This window comes from Eubalaena glacialis, chromosome 17 (genome assembly GCF_028564815.1).
Source record: "Eubalaena glacialis isolate mEubGla1 chromosome 17, mEubGla1.1.hap2.+ XY, whole genome shotgun sequence".
Taxonomy (NCBI): domain Eukaryota; kingdom Metazoa; phylum Chordata; class Mammalia; order Artiodactyla; family Balaenidae; genus Eubalaena; species Eubalaena glacialis.
In genome coordinates this window covers 44,805,091-44,817,547 of record NC_083732.1, presented here as the reverse complement: position 1 = coordinate 44,817,547, position 12,457 = coordinate 44,805,091, and the positions used below count along the sequence as shown (strand labels likewise).

The 12,457-nt window shown below is 35.7% G+C and overlaps 1 pseudogene; it reads right to left on the bottom strand.

The window, feature by feature from the left end:
* Window positions 1-6,640: 6,640 nt before the first annotated feature.
* Window positions 6,641-12,457, bottom strand: part of LOC133077040 (ATP synthase F(0) complex subunit B1, mitochondrial-like) — a 31,199-nt pseudogene continuing 25,382 nt past the window's right edge.

Genomic DNA, 12,457 nt, shown 5'->3' with positions numbered 1-12,457 from the left:
ATCCTGACTTTTGAAGAAATGCAGACACAGGCGCAAGAAACTTGTCAGTCTTTGCAGCCTGTGTGGCCATTTGGAATGCAAACAATAAAAGGAATTAAAATATAAACATCAACTGTATTTTGCTTTATTGAATTCACAATTCAAAAGCTCATAATGTCAACAATGTTGACATAATTAAATAACATAATTAAAACAATTTTAGAATTAAAATATGCTGGCTTCTTTGATGATTACAAAGATTATATCTTGGAAAGAGGGCAAAATAAATGGGGACTACTCTTTTTAAGCTTATAAATTACAAAGTTGAAAGTCAATTTATGAATAAAAAGTCAGCACAAACTTTGAAGAAATTTATCTACTTCCCAAATACAATGTATAGTACAGTTCTAACATGTATACATCAATATAAAAATTACAGTCAACATTTAGGCCAAAGGTCTAAAGTTACAGGTTTTAAGGGTGGACAGAGGCAAAATTATTCCTTAGAAATAATTATCCCTCTCTTGTTAAGTCTCCTTCTTACTCCTCAGTAATGGCTAAGAGGCTGTGGTAGATTATTTGCAAAAATGACCACAAATCTCTCTTCCTTAGACATGGGCCCCCTTGCAGTGTGGCTTTGCACTCTTCTCATGAGGAGGTGGGATCTAATTCCCTTCCCTTGGAATCTGGACTGTCCTTGTGACTAGCTTTGATTAATGGAATGTGGTGGAAGGAAAGCTGTGTGACTTCCAAGTGTCTGTCTGAAAAGACCTTGCAGCTTCTGCCCTTGCAGAAGCTGAGACCCCCATACTGTGAAAATTCCAGAGATGCAAAAACATGGAGAGAGAGTCCCAGCTATTGCAACCATCCCAGCCACTTAGCCCGATCCTCCAACTGACTGAAGCCTCATGAGTGAGCTAGGCAAGAACAGCAAAAGGACTGCCCAGTTAACACAAGTAATAACTTGTTGAAGTTTTCAGCCACTATGGTTTGGGGCTGGTTTGTTATGCTGCAACAGATAACTGATACAGGGGTCAAGACTATTTTAGAGACTACATAGGACTTATCACCATTTATCCTAAGACTATCCATGTGAGAGTGGTAGAAGCAGCTGCAGCACTCATTTTTACAGTGTTCATGATATTTTTAAATGCCAAACTATCATTATCTTTATTGGAACAATGTTATATTTTTTGTTTATTAAAAAACCTAAAACCTAAATAATTTATGCCTTGAGACTTACTCAGAAAATCAATGTTACAATAAAATTCTGATTCCAACAAGTTTGCCCTCATTTGGAATGTATTCTGAACATATCTTTTCATGTGCTTAAAAATCTAGTTATCTCCTTATTTTAATTTTCATTTCTTAAGTTGATTGGGAATCTCTTATCTTTTATATTTATAATTCATTTTTATTTCCTGAGTCAATTTTGACCACCATCAATTCCAAGGTCTCTGCTGGAGTGGTCTTAGAATGGAGGTGTGTGATAGTACTGAAAGCAGGGGGAAAGTACCATTGGGGACTAGCAGGGGAGAAAAGAAGAGAAGTAGATTCTGGGAACCAATTCTCAACCTTCTGAATTCTGATAAATTCCTTTCCTCAAGGACTGAATTCCTTTGGAATCCTTCTCTTTCACTTGCTAAACCTTCCAGGTCTTGACTTTATTTGTTAGGACCTGGCCTACTCCTCTCCAGTAAAATTTGTCTTAATCAAAACGTGCTTCACCAAACATCCTACCTAAAGAGACTCAGCTAGGGAGACTCAGGCCTGAGAGATATGGTCCTGAGCAGACATCTTTTCAAGGACAGTAATAACTAATAAGTCAGAGTAGAAAATGATGGATATTGTATCTGACTTTTTTTCCTGCTATTTCAACATTGGATAAATAAATATAAAATTCTGGTATGCTCACTGTGCCCCAACATTAAAATCAGTAAGAAAAGCTTGTTCACTGCTGTCAAGAGATGAATTCAATTTGAATTTTAAGGTTTACCACTTCCATAGGGCTTTGGCTCACCTCTAGTTATAGCCTCTAGCTTGTTTCCTCATCAGCCAGCTCCCTCCACCCCCAACACTACCACCAACCACCATTCCACATTTGGCTCTTTGAGCAATCCATGACCATCACTCAGTCTCACATGTGGGAGGGGATAAGGCATGAACCAATCCTCCAGGCCCTGTGAGAAGACTTCACAATTTTTGACTTCCTGTCATTGAGATTTATACAGCATCCTTGCTTCTGCTTGATCAAGAGTGTGTCCATATGTCTTCTCTCTCCCACAGCCCATCAAGTCCCCAAATAATATAATAACTATCACTTCTGAGCATTTACTATATGCAAGGCACTGTTCTGAGAGTTTTATAAGTACTCACATTAAATATTTACATCAGCATCGTTATTACCATATTGTCACCCTTAAGTTCTGTGATAATGTGTTTAGTAGCTATTCTTTATAATATGAAGCTACTTACACCAATTTTCCTCTGCCTGGGGGCTTTACCTAAAATCCCAAATACTTATTACAAAAGTGTAAGAAATATTTTTTCCCTCCCACAGCCTTTTAGAGAATCACAATATACATTAGCATGGTGAAAGTCTTGAGAAGTCTTATAGTTATTTTTTCAATTTATTTAATCTTATTTAACTAATTGCTTCCTAAACTTATTTACCATGGAAACTTTCTCCTTAGCCACTTAACAGTTTTGCAGACACATTTTGAAAATGGTAAATTCTATAAATATAATCAGCAAAACAGTGGGATTCTGATAACAATTTCTATTTCTTCTTCATGCAGAGCTGGTGAAAACTCCTCAGCAGTACGGCAAAAAGAATAGCTCATGTTCTGGTTCTATCTGGATCGTTCTCCATTTTTTATTTTTTAATATCCCACACTTTTCTAGATCTTTGCTGGTCTATGATAGAAAGTCATTATTTCATATGGAGGCCCTTAATCTTAGTCATCATGTATAATTTATTAAAGGTTCATTTTAAGAACATGAACAAGAGGTCTCTTAAAGGTTCACTCCTTTTACTGCCCAGAGGTGATTGACCTCTGTTTCTTGGATATTGCATCTCTTTTTTCTAATTAGAGTGATCTGTTTGTTATCTGCTCCTGGGTTCTGGGTGATCTTTTTTCTCTTTGTGATGCAGGGACGGTGTAGTCTTTAAATCTCCTTTTGGCAGGAAGCATAACTTTCTGATATAAATCTGAACTGGAAAATGTATCTCCTTAGGCAATGACATGCAGATACCAGAACACTTCCTTTTGAACACTTGCTTGTAACAACTAAAAGAGGTGGGGTAAGGGATGAGGTATCTACTCTCAATATTCCCAGTGACGTTTGTCTCTGTTTGAGGACAGAATACCCAGAAAACATGCTATATGTATGACATTCTCCATTGTCCGACAGTAATCTCTTATAGAAATAGGCCAGGCCAATCTATAAAAACATTGGTGCATTATTGAAACTGTTAGGAAAAGAACCAAGGGAGCCACTACAAGTCCTTTGACAGATATAACTCCTGGCATTTGAATCTTACTCTGTGGTTTTGTTGGCAGTCAATTTAAGGTCATTTTGATCCACTTAGTGCCAGGAATGGTTGTGCCTATATTGTATGTCTGAAGTAGCAGAAATTTTCTCAAGAAATATGAAATCAAAAAGGAAGGAATTTTTGTCATTCTGCAATAGTCTACTTGGGGTGCTCTTCTAAGATAGCATTCTAAGGCAACATTGTCCAAAAGAAGTTTCTACAATATGGAAAATCTTCTATAATCTGCATTCTTCAATACAGTAGCTAATAGTCACATGTAGCTATTGAGCATATGAAATGTGGCAAGTGTATTGGAAAAAAATGAATTTTAAATTTCATTTACTTTTAATTAAATTTAAATTTGTATAGGCACATGTGGCTAATGCTACTGTTTTGAACAGTGCAACTCTAAAATGCTTACAGCACAAGTAGTCAGTAGAACTGTCAAATCAAAAACATCCATTACTTTTATTTTCCAAAATTAATAAAATTAAAGGAAAAACACACAGGTCAAAATCTGTAGTGTGCAATCCATGTTTCTGTTTATAGTAATGTTTATGTGTGAGTTATCTGTGTGTGAGACATAGCAACTATAGGTCATCAAAAAGATAGAGTATCTAGTAGGCATCATGCCTGGTACTAGGTACAGGAGAAAATAAGAGACATCAAGGTAAACAAAGTTGTGAAGAGCAATTTATAGCATCTGGGATGAATTGGTCATGAAATAAGAAACAAAACAAGCAAAATAGTAATTAACTCACTAAAGGAAAATGTTATATACTAAAAAGCAAAATGTTTAAACGATTTGGGGTTTCCTTCACTGACCACAAAACAAAAAATGAAAACATAGAGTTAGTGAAAAGAAAGTCTAAATTCTGGACTTGTTTTGTGAGGATCTCCTGTCCCTGTTCTTACGTCCTACCAAATAAAGTTCAACATCCAGATCTTGATTGAATGTTTCTGGATTCTAGAGGGTCCAGAAGTCAACCCATTCAACAAAAATAAGGTCTTCCCAAAGACTCCTGAAACTTAACTTTAGCCTGGATTGACCCAGGTTTAACTTTCAGTCATTTGTTTTCTTGTAACTTTAGCATGCTGCAAAACAAAATTGAAATGTCAATAAAAAACATATATTGCCAAATACATTGGAACATTAAAAAGGCCACAGGGGAGAATTTGACAACTAGTGATAAAGTTAAATTTGAAGTACATAAGTACATACAATTGGCTGAAGTAAGTATAATTTACTTGTCAATATAACAGTCCTTAAAAAGATCACATTATCAGGAGGTTATAAACTATTACACTAAGGTTGAGTTATAATATTCTTTCTAAACATTAGCAGAGTAAATTGAACTGGATGAAGCAAAGAAATGTACAATGTGGAGGAGGAAGAGGGATGGACTGGGAATTTGGGGTTGGTAGATGCAAACTATTACATTTAGAATGGATAAACAACAAGGTCCTACTGTATAGGACAGGGAACTATATCCAATCTCCTGGGATAAACCATAATGGAAAAGAATATTTTTTAAAAATTCTGTGTGTGTAAAACTGAGTCACTTTGCTGTACAGCAGAGATTGGCACAACATTGTAAATCAGTTATACTTCAATTTAAAAAAAAAAGAAATGTACAGATGTGAAAAAAAAAAGATGAAGAAAAAGTAAAATGTAATACAGGAAGAATAAGTTAGTTGAAAATATCAAAGCAAAATAGCCAGACTCCAGCAAGAAATGAATTCTTTGATGTGTTGTATCCATTATCTGATTTTGGATTTAAATACAAAGTAAAAATATGAGAAAAGCTTTGACATCATAATGTATTCTCTTTGCAGATATCTGAATTGATTCTTACATGATATGATAAATATCTGTGAATAAAAAACCCACATGGCTTCTAGTTTTATCTCCTCAGCCAGTTATTAACGAATCTTTTCTAAAGTCCAACATTAAATGGATACCAAAAAACCTAGCTTCATTTATTTTGCTCTGAATGACATTTAATAATTTTAAAGTTTTTTAACATGAAGACTTTTCTTATACTTTTGTTTAAATGCTATTTGATTTTACTTTGTCTTATTAAATACCCTTAGTACACCCCTTAATGTGTCTATGTATTTTTTTCCTTCTTTTTAAGTGATTTGTTGAATTGATTTCTTTCTTTCTTTTTTTCTTTTTTGTATTGAAGTAGAGTTAACTGCCAATCTTATATTAGTTTTGGGTGTACAAAACTGTGATTCCATACTTTTATAGATTATGCAAAATACAAAGTTATTACCCTATTACTGTGTGCTGTACACTATAGCCTTTGACTTATTTATTTTATAACTGATAGGTTGAAACTCTTAGACCCTTCACCTATTTCATACATCCCCTCACCCATTACCCTCTGGCAACTACTAGATTGTTCTCTGTGTTTGTGAATCTATTTCTGTTTTATTATATTTGTTTGTTTTGTTTTTCAAGTTCCACATATAAATGAAAACATACAGTATTTGTTTTTCTCTGTGTGGCTTATTTCACATAAATAAGGCCCTTTAGGCCCATCTGTGTTGTCAAAAATGGTAAAATTTCATTCTTTTTTATGGCTAATAATAACCACATCTTCTTTATTTATTCATCTGTCAATGGACACTTAGGTTGCGTCCATATTGTGGCTATTGTATTGAATAAATATTGCTGAAATGAACATAGGAGTGCATTATCTTTTCAAATTAGTGTTTTCATTTTTCAGATAAATACCCAGGAGTGGAATTCTGGATTGTATGGAAGTTCTATGTCTTTGTTTGTTTGTTTGTCACTTTATTGCAAGATGGTTGAATTAATTAAAAACTTAAACTATAACTTGATAATCTTTAGTCCAGTACCAAATTTTATTCAAAACAAACTGCTTATTCAGAAGTGATCATGGAACAATTCAATGCAGAGCAAGAAGGATAAGAGAAACATCTTACTGGCCAATAGATTGTTTTATTTCTCACATTATATGAAACTCAAACTTTTCATTTTTAGGAAAGGTCAACCCTAACTTCAGTAGACAGCAATATACAAAGATTCTGTCACATAGGCTAGTTTCCATTTAGTCAGTCAACTATTTCTAGCTCTCTCAGTTGGGATAGATGCATTTACAGAACTGGCTGTACTTTAGTCTTCTTTGCGAGCAGCTTTAGATGTGCAATGCACTTGTCAATTGTCTCCTTCTCCTCCTGTGCAGAGATGCTCTGCACCACGTGCTTCTCCACCCAGTCTATCATGTGCTCTTGTTCCTTTTGACGCATCATATTCTGCACAGAGATATGACAGTCCAGGCGATTCTTTACCTCCTTGTATACTCTATGCAACTGTTCCTGTTAAGTAACCTCCAAGGCCATAGCAATGTTATTCCTCTGGATATCAAAAAAGTAATGGAGCTTTAGAACCAGTGCCTGCTGTGACTTCTTCAGATCAATCGCATCCTGGATTTGTTTGATGGAAGACTGTTTTGCCTCTTCCAGTTGGGCAATTTTTTGCTCATTGAGTTTATCAGCAAATTCCCCAATAGAGGCACCATATTTTTTAACTACATAGACAAGCAATCCTATTGTTGATATTGTGGAGAAAGTCTCTGGAGTTATCACGTATATTTCTTTGGAGAGTAAATATAAGATAAGCCCAGTTCTGAGCACATAGGGTCCTGTTACACCAGTTTCAGGGTAAAGGAACTGGAAGAACTCCTCAGGGATCAGCCCAAAATGAACTTTTCCTCCATATTCAGGAAGAGGTGGTACAGGGGCAAGACTTGGCAGCCCTGTATGAAAGATCCTTATTGCCTGTAATACACCTGGACTGAGGAGGGCTGCATTCTTCAGAGAGGGGGCTGCTGCAGCAGCAGCAGAAAGTACCACCCGGTAGCATCTACACAGCAGTATTGGTGCCCCAGTAGCAGTTCTATTATTAATTTTTGAGGAAACTCCATAATGTTTTCACAATTGAGTATGATGTTAGCTGTAGGATTGTCATAAATGGACTTTATTATATTGAGGTATGTTCCCTCTATACAATTTTTGTTGAGAGTTTTTTTTTTTATCATGAATGGATGTTGAATTTTATCAAATGTTTTTTCTGCATTTATTTAGATGATCATGTGATTTTTATCCTTTGTTTTGTTAATATGGTGTATTGCATTGATTGATTTGTGGATATTGCACCATCCTTGCATCTCTGAAATAAATCCCACTTGATCATGATGTATGAATCTTTTAATGTATTGTTGAATTTGGTTTGCTAATATTTTGTTGAAAATGTTTGCATCTACGTTCATTGGGGATACTGGCCTGTGATTTCTTTCTTTTTTTTTTTTTTTTGGTAGGGTCTTTGGTTTTATTATCAAGGTAATGCTGGATTTGTAGAATGAATTTGGGACTTCCCTGGTGGTGCAGTGGTTAAGAATCCATCTTCCAGTGCAGGGGACATGGGTTCGAGTCCTGGTCCTGGAAGATCCCACATGCCGTGAAGCAACTAAGCCTGTGTGCCACAACTACTGAGCCTGTGCTCTAGAGCCCATGAACCATAACTACTGAGCCCATGTGCCACAACTACTGAAGACAGCGCTCCTAGCACCCTTGCTCCACAAAAAGAGAAGCCACATGATGAGAAACCCTCACACCACAACAAAGAGTAGCCCCCATTCGCCACAACTAGAGAAAGCCCATGTGCAGCAACAAAGACTCAACACAGTCAAAAAATAAATAAATAAATAAAATAAAATTTAAAAATATATATTATTTAAAAAATTATATGTTTAAAAAAAAAGAATGAGTTAGAAGTGTTCCCTCCTCTTCAATTTTTTAGAACTCGGTTGAGAAAAATATGTGTTAACTCTTCTCTTTAAATGTTTGGTAGATCTCCTCTGAAGCCATCTGGTTCTGAACTTTGGTTTATTGGGAATTTTTTGATTATTGATTCAATTTCAATACTAGATTTTCTATTTTTTCCTGATTCAGTTATGGAAGATTGTATGTTTCTAGAAATTTATCCATTTCTTCTAGGTTGTCCAATTCAATGTCATATAATTGTTGGTAGTATTTTCTTATGACTGTATTTCTGTGACATCAGTTGTAACTCCTCTTTCATTTCTAATTTTCTCTGTGTTCTCTCTCTTTTTTTCTTGATATGAGTCTGGCTAAAGGTTTATCAATTTTGTTTATCTTTTCAAAGAATCAGATGTTAGTTTCATTGGTCTTTTCTATTGTTTTTGGTCTCTATTTTATTTATTTCCACTCTGATCTCTATTATTTCCTTTCTTCTACTAACTTTGGGCTTTGTTTTCTGTTTTTGTTTTTTTTCTAATTTCTTTAAGTGTAAATTTAAGTTGTTTATTTTAGATTTTTTCTTGTTTCTTGAGGTAGGCTTGTATAGCTGCAAACTTCCTTATTAAAACTGCTTTTGCTGCATCCCATAGATTTTGGAAAATTGTGTTTCTATTTTCATTCATCTCAAGGTATTTTTGATTTTCTCTTTTATTTCGTCATTTACCCATTTGTTTTTTAGCAGCATGCTGTTTAGTCTCCAAGTGTTTGAGGTTTTTCCAGTTTTCTTCCTGATATTGACTTCTACTTTCATAACATTGTTGTTGGAAAAGATGCTTGATATGATTTTAATCTTCTTAAATTTATTGAGACTTGTTTTGTGACCTAGCATGTGATCTGTCCTGGAGTATCTTCCATGTGCACTTGAATAGAATGCATGTTCTGCTGTTTTGGATGGAATGTTCTGTAGATGTCTATTAAGTCCATCTGGTCTAATGTGTCACTTAAGGCCAATGTTTCCTTACTGAGTTTCTGTCTGGATGATTTATCTATTTTTGTAAGTGGAGTATTAAAGTCTCCTGCTATTATTACATACTGTCGATTTCTCCCTTTATGTCTGTTAATATTTGCTTTATGTATTTAGATGCTCTTATATTATGTCCATATATGTTTACAAATGCTATATCCTCTTTATGGATTGACCTCTTTATCATGATGTAATGCCCTTTTGTCTTTTGTTATAGCCTTTGTTTTAAAGTCCCCTTTGTCTGATAGGAGTATTGCTACCCCAGCTAGCTTTCTTTTCATTTCCATTTACATAAAATATCTTTTTATATCCCCTCACTTTCAGTCCGTGTGTGTGTTTAGCTCTTAAGTGAGTCTCTCGTAGGCAGCATATAGATGGGTCTTCTTTTTTATCCATTCAGCTACCCTGTGTCATTTGATTGGGGCATTTAGTCCATTTACATTTAAAGTGATTATTGAAAAGTGTGTATTTATTGCCCTTTTGTTACTTGTTTTCTGATTGTTTTTGCAGTTCTTCTCTGTTCTTTTCTTCTTTTTTTAGTCTCTTCCCTTGTGATTTGATGATTTTCGTTAATGTAATGTTCGGGCTCCTTTCTCTTTGTGTGTGTGTATGTATTGTAGGTTTTTGGGTTTTCGTTACCATGAGGTATGTTTATATGTAGATTAAAAACATATGTATATATACATATGTAAATGTACATATATATTTAAGCCAATAGTTGTTTAAATTCAAACACATTCTAAATGTTCTACATTTTTTACTCCCCATCCAACTTTTATGTTTTCATATCATATTTTATGTTTTCATATCATATTTTATGTTTTCTTATGTATCCCTTAACTACTTACTGCAGTTATTGTGATTTTATGACTTGTCTTTTAACCTTCCTACTAGCTTTTTAAGTGGTTGATCCACTGCCTTTGTTATATATTTGCTTTTACTGGCAAGATATTTTTCCTTTGCATATAAACACATTTCTTATTATGGCCTATTATTTTCCACTTAAAGAAGATCCTTTAACATCTCTTGTAAGGCCAGTTTAGTAGTGATGAACTCTTAGTTTTTCTTGTCTGGGAAACTCTTATCTCTCCTCAATTCTGAATGATAACCTTGCCTGAATGATATCCTAGGTTGTAGGTATTTTTCCTTTCAGTATTTTAACTATATCATGCCATTCCCTTTTGGCCAGCAAAGTTTCTGCTGAAAAATCAGCTGATTGCCTTAAGGAGTTCCTTTGTATGTGACTCTGTTTTTCTCTTGCTGCCTTTAAAATTCTCTCTTTAACTTTAAATTTTGCCATTTAAATTATGATATGCCTTGGTGTGGATGTCTTTGGGTTCATCTTGTTTGGGACTCTCTATGCTTCCTGGACCTGGATGTCTGTTTCCTACTGCAGGTTAGGGAAATTGTTCACCATTAAGTCATCTCATATGTTTTCTGCCCCTTTCTCTCTCTCTTCTCTTTCTGGAACTACTGTAATGTGAATGTTAATACTCTTGATGTTGTCCCTAAAGTCCCTTAAACTATCCTCACTTTTTCAAATTTTCTTTGTACTGTTCTGATTGGGTGATTTCTGCTATTCTCTCTTCCAGGTTGCTTATGCATTTTTCTGTATCATTTAATCTGCTGTTGATTACCTCTAACCTATTTTTCATTTTATTTATTGTATTTTTCAACTTTGATAAGTACTTTTTAAAAAATTTTCTGTTGAAATTCTCACTGTGTTCCTCAATTCTTCCAAGTCAGTGAACATTTTTGTGGCTGTTCCTTTGAACTCTTTATCAGGTAAATTACTTATCTCCATATCATTAGTCCCCCCTGCCCCCCCTCCCAGGGGATTTATCTTGCTCTTTCACTTGGAACATATTCCTGTTTTCTCATTTTGTTTGACTTTTTGTGTTTCTCTCTATAAATTAGACAAAACAGTTACCTGTCCCAGTCTTGAAGATGTGTCCTTGTGTAGGAGCATTGCTATGTAGACTGAGTGTGTCTGGTGGCTTTAGAAAGAGTGCTGGAGCTAAAGCAAGCCCCAGCTGGGGTCTCTTCTGGTGCATGCCAAGACCACCACCTTGGTGTGTCTGGGGAAGGGATCTGGAGCTGGAAGTGTTAAAGCCAAAGCCTGGCACAGGCTGGGGCTTCTCCTGGGGTGCATCCAGGGCTGCTGCTTTGGTGGAAGGTGGCTAGAGCCAGAGCACAACACCAGCTGGGGCTTTTCCCAGAGTGTGCTGGGAGCCACTACTTTGGCAGTGGTGTTGGAGCCAGAGCCTAGTGTGGGCTGGGGTGCATGCTGGAATAGCCATGGAAGGCTGGCTAGAGTGTCAAGCACTTTTCAATCTGATGCCTGTGTGCTGGGACTCAGAGCAAGTAAATTTGTCTGTGTGCCCTTTAAGAGTAGATTCTTAGTTTTCTACAGCCCTCTGGCTTTCCTGGTCCTAAGCCCTGCTGGTTTTCAAAACCAGTTAGGGGGGAGTTGTCTTTCATGTACTGATCCCAGGGCTAGGGTGCCCAAAGTGAACTCTAACCTCTCACTCCTTAGGGAGGACCTCCAAGTTTGAGATATCTCCTTTCACTTTGTGTTGCCTACTGGGGGTGTGGGTCTTGACTAAATTGCTTCTCTTCCCCTCTTACCTGTCTCAGTGTGTTTTTTTTTTTCTTCTTTATATCCTTAATTGTAGAACAGCTGTTCTGCTAGTTTTTAGATCATTCTCAGAGAGACTTTTTATATACGTACTTGTAGTTTTGATGTGTCAAAACTAGGAGGCAGTGAGCTCACAGTCTTCCTTCTCTACCATCTTGATCCTGCCTCAGTGTGTCTATGTTGAAATGCTAGGAAGACTACTTAATTACTTTATTGAGCTCCTTTTCTCAGAAAAAAAAAGTCCTATTACATTGTATTTAGTTTCCCACTGTAAATTTGTCCCCAAATTCTCTCTTTCCTAGTATTTACATTCTGGTACGTAAGACACAGGATACAAAGTTATTTTTCAACATTTTGAGTTTGTCCTGTTCTAAACATGTAAAATGATGAGGGAACTTCACATCTCAACTACTTATCCAAGGAATACCCAAGATTTTGTTTCATCTGTTTGTTTGTTCAGCTATTGCTTTCATTGAGCCCTATCAGTTGT